This window comes from Elephantulus edwardii, unplaced genomic scaffold, assembly GCF_000299155.1.
Source record: "Elephantulus edwardii isolate Elephantulus edwardi_28Jun2011 unplaced genomic scaffold, EleEdw1.0 scaffold00205, whole genome shotgun sequence".
NCBI lineage: Eukaryota > Metazoa > Chordata > Mammalia > Macroscelidea > Macroscelididae > Elephantulus > Elephantulus edwardii.
The window spans coordinates 1915936-1924282 of NW_006399955.1; positions in this window are offsets into that span (position 1 = coordinate 1915936).

Consider the following 8347-nt stretch of genomic DNA (forward strand, 5'->3'; position numbering starts at 1 on the left):
TACCTGAAAGTTACTATATCTTACACTTATTTGAGTTGCTTACTATCTCACAAACCTTGTAAGTAGAACATTTTTGTAAACTAAAGGTGAGTGATTTTAATCTGCAGCCCTCAGGTTTGGTTTTAATTGTTTTTGGTCAAACATTCTTCTAAGTGGTATAGCACTGGTCTGTCCATTTGCTCTACAGAGATAACTCGTGGTTGCTGTGACGATGAACACTGTGACACTGATGTGTCAAGTGTGAAAATGGCTACTCTTGGTAGACAGGGTTTGGTGGAGCTCCTTGATTAATCCAAAGAAATTTGGAAGCAGGAGTGGCACCCACTTCTGAAATGCTTTGCCTCTGGAAACTATAAGGTTGGAGAAACAAGTAATACATGTGTTCAGGTCTTTTGTCCATAGGGTTGCTATGAGTCATCTATGACTCGATGGCACTTAACAACAACAACAACAACCATGTGGTCTATTAATTTTAGTGTGTCAAATCAATGTCACAATGCATTGATGACACAATAGATTTCCATCTACTGAGTTATATAATTGTTTTGGAAACCTGCAAGTATGGTATTATAAAACAAATGAAAAAATAATGCCTCCATTAAGAATAATAAATGAACTGAACTAAAAAATTAGAACTAAACTAATAACATGGATTCAAATATCACACATGGGGAAAAATCATGGATGAGAATTAATTTATATTTTAAAACACTTTCATTTGTTTTGATGTTCTAGGTATTAAGGAAATCTTGTATATAAGAAAAAAACTTTGTCCTTCAATGTTCAGTTTATTATTGAATAACTTCAGGCATGCTGCTAAATTAGACAGTTTCAAAATTTAATTTTAAAATATACTAATAGTATTAACATTTTAAGGATTGATGTGTTGCATCAGGAAAGTCTGTTGTCAAGGACTCCTCCAAAATACTGGGAAGCAATGAAGTCAGTTTAAAGACTAAGGTGCCCCTGACTCAGGTCATGGTCATTTCTATCACTTTCTTATCCACATGAAAGCTTGATAATGAATTGTTTTTATTTTTATTGTTGTTGTTGTTGTTAGGCATCATCAAGTCAAGTATGACCAATAGAGACTTTGTAACAATAGATTTGTACCCTGTCTTATTCTCTGCCATCTTCACACTTCCTGACACACTGAAGCTCATTGCAGCAGTCACTGTGTCAATCCACCTGGTCAAGCTCTTCCTCTCATTTGCCGACACTCCACCCTTCCAAGCATTATGTCCTCCTCCAAGGAATACCCTCTCCTAGCAACATGCCTCAAGTATATGAGGCAAAGCCTCATTATTCTTGTCGCCAAAGAGTATTCCATTTGCACCCCCTCCAAGACATAATTGTTCTTTTGGCACTTCATGGATGTTCACTGTTCTTCTCCAACATGACTCAAAAACATCAATTCTTCTGTCATGCCTATTCATATTCCATCTCTCAGATGCACAGCAAGTGATTGGAAAAAACATGGCCTGAATCAGATGCACTATAGATAATGAATGAGAACTAAAATACTGACGCCTTGGAGTTGTGGTGTTGGAAGAGAGTCCTGACTATGCCAAAGAATGAAAAAAAGGAATGAACATGTATGTATTGGAGAAAGGGCAGCAAGAGTGCTCCTTGGAGGCAAGGATGAGGAAGCATCCTCTCACATAATTTTGGCGTGTTGTTGTTTGGCTTCTTGTTAGAACCAACACAGAACTGACCCTCTAGTTAGTTTTCAGAGGCAGTCAATTGCACAGAAGGAGATTAACCATATTTGGACTCAAACCATAGTCCTTTGGATTGGCAGCAAAATTCCTCACCACTAAGCTACTAGAGTTACCTGGGCATGTTTTTAGGAGGGACAGCATGCTTGAGAAGTTGAAGGGTCAGCAGATGATAGAAAGAGACTCAATGGAATGGATTGACAAAGTGATTGCAGCAAAATCAAGTATGTCAGAGATGATAAAGATGGGACAGGACAGGACAGAACAGGGTTTAGATGTGCTATTTATAAGTGCACTATTAATTATACTTAATAGTACCTAGGGTCAAAAACAATAGAAAAGAGTAAGATTTTTTATTTTTGAAGAAAAATGCAATCCAAGTGTATTTGCTATTTTATCAATTATTTATTATTTCCTTTTTGGAATTTATACATCAAAGCTAATTGAAGATTTAACAACTTGACAAGTACATTTCATAATTACTAAGTACTCATATTCTGTGTTCTAAGAATTACCCAATAAAAAGTGACATCATATAAGCCATTAGGAACACAAACAGTAGGCACCATCCACTTCAGTTTATTTACTTTTCATCATAGTTACAGTAGACTCAATGGATTAAGCCCATCAGTAGGCCCGTAAGTTTTGAAAGGCCAGAAATAATGATGCTTGGTGTTATAGTTTGAGCTATATTAATACTACACAAACAAAAAGATTATTTGATAGCAACAGACCATTTCCAGGAAAATACATTTTTAAAATCATGAGAATTATTATCTTTTGCTTTGAATTATAGAGAATGAAACATCTTACATTTGTACTATTTGGTAACAAATTCCTTTATTTCAACAAACTGATGCTGCCCTGGTTGTGCTCACTAAATTGTGCCAGGAAATCTGGAAGACAGCCAGCTGGCCAACTGACTGTAAGAGATTGATATGTGTTCCCATTTCAAAGAAAGGTGACCCAACTGAGTGTGGAAGTTATCAAACAGTGTCATTGATATCACATGCAAGCAAGATTCTGCTGAAAATTGTCCAAAAACGTTTGGAACAATATGTCAACAGAGAACTGCCAGATGTGCAGGCTGGACTTAGAAAAGGTTGTGATACTAGGGATAGTATAGCTAATGTTAGACGGATCTTGGCAGAAAACAAAGAATACCAAAAGAATGTCTATCTGTGCTTTCACTGACTATGCAAAGGCTATGACTGTGTGGATCACAACAAGCTATGGCTGACTCTGAGAAGAATAGGAATCCCAGAACATTTGATTGTGCTAATGTGAAACCTGTACTTGGACCAAGAGGCAGTCTTCAGAACAGAGCAGGGAAACACCGGGTGGTTCAAAATCAAGAAAGGGTTCCGTCAGGGATGTATTTTGTCTCCATACCTTTTCAATCTGTATGCAGAATAGATCATCCTAAACAGTGGACTGTACGAGGAGGAATGTGGTATCAGGATTGGTGGAAGAATCATCAACAACCTGCTTCATGCGGATGACACAACCCTGCTTGCTGAAATCGAGGAGGACCTGAAGCGCTTGCTGAAGAAGGTCAAGGTCTGCAGTCTTCAATATGGATTGAAGTTCATCATCAAGAAAGCAAAGATTTTCACCACTGGGCCAATTGGCAGCATCAATATTGATGGTGAAGAGATTGTGATAGTTAACGGTTTTAGTTTACTTGGTTCCACAGTCAACACTCTCAGTAACAGCAGCCAAAAAATCAGGAGATGAATTGCATTGGAAAAGTCAGGTGTGAGGGACCTCTCAAGAGTACTGAAGAGCAAAGATGTCAGGCTGGAGATTAAGGTGCGCCTGAAGTGGACTGTAGTCTTTGCAATTACATGCTATTCATCAGAGAGTTGGACAGTGACTAGGGATGATAGAAAGAGAATTGATGCCTTCAAGCTTTGGTGCTGGAGAAGACTGTTGAATATACCATGGACTGCTAGGAGAACAAATAGGTTTGTCCTGTAGAGGGTGAAGCCAGAATGCTCCTTGGAGTCAAGGATTCTAAAGCCTCATCTGACATAATTTGGGTATGTTGCAAGGAGGGACTGGTCCTTGGAGAGGGACATCATGTTTGGGAAAGTGGAGGGATAGCACAGGAGAGGAAGACCCTCGATGAGATGGCTCGATTCTGTGAGTGGAGTGGTGGGAATGAATGTGTTTGAGACAGTGAGGTTGGTACAGAATAGAACGGTGTTTAGGACTCTTGTACATAGGGCTGCTATGAGTCACAAGTGACTCAATGGCTCATAACAACAACAACAATGTATAAATGGATTTAAAATATTTATTTTCTATGATTTCTTTTTATAAAGTTTTAAATATGCAGAAGATTGTAGTATGCAGGGATTTGTGCTGCTAATCCAAAGTTTGAGCCTCTTTGATTATTTCAATCTACCAACTGTACCTCAGGAGAAAGTTGGGCAATCTCCTTTTACAACTCCCCAAACCATGTTAATAGGTAAGTTATGAGTGAGTTCTGAATTTAATGCAATGAGAATAAGAAAGAAACACATTTTAGCAATAATGTTTATGGTTCACTAATGTTTATTGATATGATTGTTGTTAGGTGCCACGGAGTCAAATACAACTCATAGTGACCCTATGAACAATGGATCTTAACTCGATCCTATTCTGTGACGTTCCCATTATTCTGATATATTTGAGCCCATTACTACAGTTACGGTGTCAATCCATCTCATTGAGAATCTTCCTCTCTTTCACCACAATCCATCTATTCAAACAAGGAATGGCTCCTGCTAACAACGTGTCAAAAGTATGTTAAATGAAGTTTCACCTCCTTTCCTTCTGAGGAACACTGTAGCAGCACTTTCTCCAAACTGTATTTATTTGTTCTTTTAGAAGTCCATGAGATATTCAGTACTTTTCTCCAACACCACAACTCAAACACATTGATTCTTTTTTTTTCCCATTCTTAGTCATTGTTCAGCACTCAAATCCATAGAAAGTGACTGAAAATACCATGGTTTGAATACGGCTTCTTTAGTCTTTAAAATGATATCATCACTCCTTAATACTTTGGAGAGATCCTTGACAGGAGACTTTCACAAAACAAGAAATCCTTTAATATCCTGAATACTGATAACAAGGAATTTGATTGTGGACCCAAGTAAGATGAAACTGTTGATAATGTCCATCTTTTAACTTTAAGCTCTAACTTTGGGTTAGCAGCACAAAGCCCTGCATACTATATAATCTTCTGAGTATTTAAGACTTTATAAAAAAGAAATCATAGAACATAAAAATTTTAAATTCATTTATACATAAAAAATAATAAATACAGTAAAGGAATTTGTTATCAAATAGTATACTATCATGATTTCATCTATTGGTTCAGTGTAAGGATCTATGTTTTCTTGATAGTGAGATGAAATCCACCCAACTTAAAAACTTCATTCTTTGACCTTCTGCAGCAAGTGTGTAAAGTCTTTATTGCTTTCAGCAAGCAAGGCTGTGTCTTTTTCATAACACAAGTTGTTGATAAGTCTTTCTATAACCCGGATGCTATGTTCTTCTTTATAATGCCAAGGTTCTTGAAATATTTGCACAGCATAAAGATAGAATAGATATAGAGAAAAGTTACAGCCCTGACACACATCTTTCCCTGATTTATTCTGTGCAGTCTTCTTTTACTGTGATTGGATAACAAATTCTTGGTCTAGATAAAGGTTTCCCAGGAGCATAAGTAAGTGTTCTAGGATTCCCATTCTTCTAAATATTAATTATAATTTGTAATGAAACATGCAAATGCCTTTGCATTACCAATAAAGCCTAAATAGATATACTTCTAGTATTCTGTACTTTTAGCCAAATCAATCTTCAGCAATGATATCCCTAGTGCCTGAGTTTCTTCTAAATCCAGATTGAACTTCAAGAAGTTCTCTTGTGATATTAATGATATTGTTCAATAACTTGTACATTCAACTAGATTGCCTTTCTTAAGAAAATGAGGAAATATGAATCTTCTCCAGTCAGTTTCCTAGGTTTTTCCACATTTCAAGTGACAGATTGATGAGAAAAATCTGTTAGTTGAAACATGTAAATTTGTATCACATCAATTCTTGAGCCCTTGTTCATTTCAATGACTTCAGTGAAGCTACAACTTCTTCTTTTATTACCTTTGGTTCTTTAGGACATGTTAGATCCTGAAATAGTTTCATGACAGTAAGTTCTTTTTGGGAGAGTGACTCTGTATATTCCCCCATGTTCTTTTGATGCTTCCTGGATCATTCCAAATTTTGTCCATGGTATCTTTCAGTATTGCAACTTGAGACTTGAAAATGGGTTTGTTTTTTTTTTTTTAGTTTTCAGCTTGATAAATATTGAGAGTCGTTATCTTACTATATATCACTCACTCTGTCATTCATTGCACTCAAGTCAACGAAAACTCACAACAGCCCTCACTATGGTTTATGAGGCTACAGATATTAACTGGTAGATACTTTCTATTTTTCCTCATTGTTTCTTTTTTTCATTCTCCAATTTTTTAAACATTTATTTCATACTGATGTGAAAGTTAAAACTGACTTTCTCAAAGTGAAGAAAATTAAAATGTTAACTTTGTAAAATGATGATTCTTTTCCTGGCCTTTTTTTTTATGCTAGTTTATTTACAAAATTTGAATACATTGTTTTTCAGGCAAGATTCTTCCAATTTCCCTCACTCTCCAACCCATCAAATTGTACAACCCCATGATTAATCCCCCTGCCACCCCTACCCCACCCCCACACAGTCTATTTTTCTCCTGAAGAGCCACAGATGGATTAGAGCAGCCAGAGGGACTTGACATTCTGGTTAGTAGTGCAACATGTTACTAACGCCACCATCAGACCTTTGTAATATACCATCATGTAGAATATATAAAAGTATCTGTATATTTTAAGCTTGTTATTTTAATTTTCAATTATTTGTATATAAATCATAGAAATAATTTCCGTTTTTTATCTGACAGGAATGTGTCAACCAAAAAGCAATTTATGTACACATTTTCAAACACACATGCACACACATACAAATGCACAGAAGCTCAACTACTGTGAAAATGTTACTAAATTGTTATAAAATATAAATGATATTTAAGGGGTTGTATTATTCAGGACTCTACAGAGAAAAAATCCAATATCACATGTACACAGATATATATTTATCCAAGTACTCTCTCTCTCTCTCTCTCTCTTTCTCACACACACACACACACACACAGGGGAGGAGGAGAGAGAAAGAGAGAGAGCACCGGGGAGGAGGAGGAGGAGACAGAGAGAGAGAGAGAGAGAGAGAGAGGAAAAGAGAGAAAGAAGTTTACTTTAAGGAACTGATTCCAAAGAGCACAGTAAATAGCAAGGGTGAAATCTATGAAGTTGACTAAAAACTCAGGCAGGATTTTCATTTATAGGTATGAGGCAAAATTTCTTCTTCTTCAAGAAATCTTGGGTTTTGCTTTTCAAGACCTTTAGCTGATTAGTTCTGACCTCCTCACATTTTTAAAGCAATTGCCTTTACTTGAAGTCAATTGATGATAGATGTTAACTGTGGTAATAAATAACTTATAACAATGCATAGACTAGCATTTCATCAGCACCTGAGCTTCAGTGTTGAAGCAAGCTGACATACCAATTCAACCACCAGTGAAATTCATGGATACATAATTCTTCCATCGATAAACATTTCTAAAATTATTTTCTAAAATAAAGAAATTTCTTAAATAAGCATTTCTGATTACATCTATCAAAAATTAATAATCATTATGATACATAGTTTTGAAAAGAGAAACAAACCAATATAATCAGAATTATGTCTCTGACATCTTTAGTGGACGAATTCTTTTTCTTACCCTCTTTCTTTTCTTCTTTCTTTCTTTCCTTTCTTTCTTTCTTTCTCTCTCTCTCTCTCTCTCTCTCTTTCTTTCTTTCTCTTCAACAATTGTTTTTTATTTTAGTGAATGAATGCTTACAGAAAGCTTGGGTTTTCAATCTTTCATTGATAAACATCCCCCCTTCTTTCTCTTCTAATTAACTTTGTAATCCATGTCTTGTTCCAAATTGCTAATCCTCATAAATGTAATGTCTAATTACCCTTTCCTTTTAAAGTTTTATTATATATACTTTGAATATGAGTTAGTAATCTTCTGACACTAAAAGCAACAACATCTGTGTTTGTAACTTTATCTTGTCTTCACTAATCCTGTAAATTTACTCTTCTCAGGTTGCCTTAACAAACTTTTCTCAACATACTAGAAAATTATGAACAGATTGAATCTCAATGAGATTTTCTAGAATAGTATACCCACAAATGAACTCGGGAATACAGAAGAGAATATGATTTACATATGAATAATAAAATGTAAATTAATTTCTCTTAGGTTAAAGAGACATTCCTCAGGAAAAAAATTACTTTTAAACAAATTATTTTATATTGATTTGCGTACAAAATTCATAAGCATTGTGCTTCACACTTCTTTCATGTTGAGTTTCATAAAATCATTCCCATATATCTGTCAGGAACCTGAAAAGATGAGATAAAGGTGGGCATAGTTCAATGGTGATTAATTTTTTTAAATTAATTTTAATTTATAAATTATAAATCATGTCACACAATTG